At 66.3% G+C, this 534-nt stretch overlaps 1 protein-coding gene across 1 annotated transcript in view; it reads left to right on the forward strand.

The window, feature by feature from the left end:
- Positions 1 to 534, forward strand: part of LOC118405014 (mucin-5AC-like) — an 89,714-nt gene that overhangs the window by 48,888 nt on the left and 40,292 nt on the right. The window lies entirely within an intron of this gene.

The raw sequence follows: 534 nt of genomic DNA on the forward strand, positions 1-534 counted from the left end.
ACAACTGCGGCACCGACCACAGCAGCACCCACCACTGCAGCCCCCACAACTGCGGCACCAACCACAGCAGCACCCACAACTGCGGCACCGACCACAGCAGCACCCACAACAGCAGCACCCACAACTGCGGCACCGACCACAGCAGCACCCACAACTGCAGCACCCACAACTGCGGCACCGACCACAGCAGCACCCACCACTGCAGCCCCCACAACTGCGGCACCGACCACAGCAGCACCCACAACTGCGGCACCCACAACTGCGGCACCGACCACAGCAGCACCCACAACTGCGGCACCGACCACAGCAGCCCCCACAACTGCGGCACCGACCACAGCAGCACCCACAACAGCAGCACCCACAACTGCGGCACCGACCACAGCAGCACCCACAACTGCAGCACCCACAACTGCGGCACCGACCACAGCAGCACCCACAACTGCGGCACCCACAACTGCGGCACCGACCACAGCAGCACCCACCACTGCAGCCCCCACAACTGCGGCACCCACAACTGCGGCACCGACCACAGCA

This window comes from Branchiostoma floridae, chromosome 17 (genome assembly GCF_000003815.2).
Source record: "Branchiostoma floridae strain S238N-H82 chromosome 17, Bfl_VNyyK, whole genome shotgun sequence".
Taxonomy (NCBI): Eukaryota; Metazoa; Chordata; class Leptocardii; order Amphioxiformes; family Branchiostomatidae; genus Branchiostoma; species Branchiostoma floridae.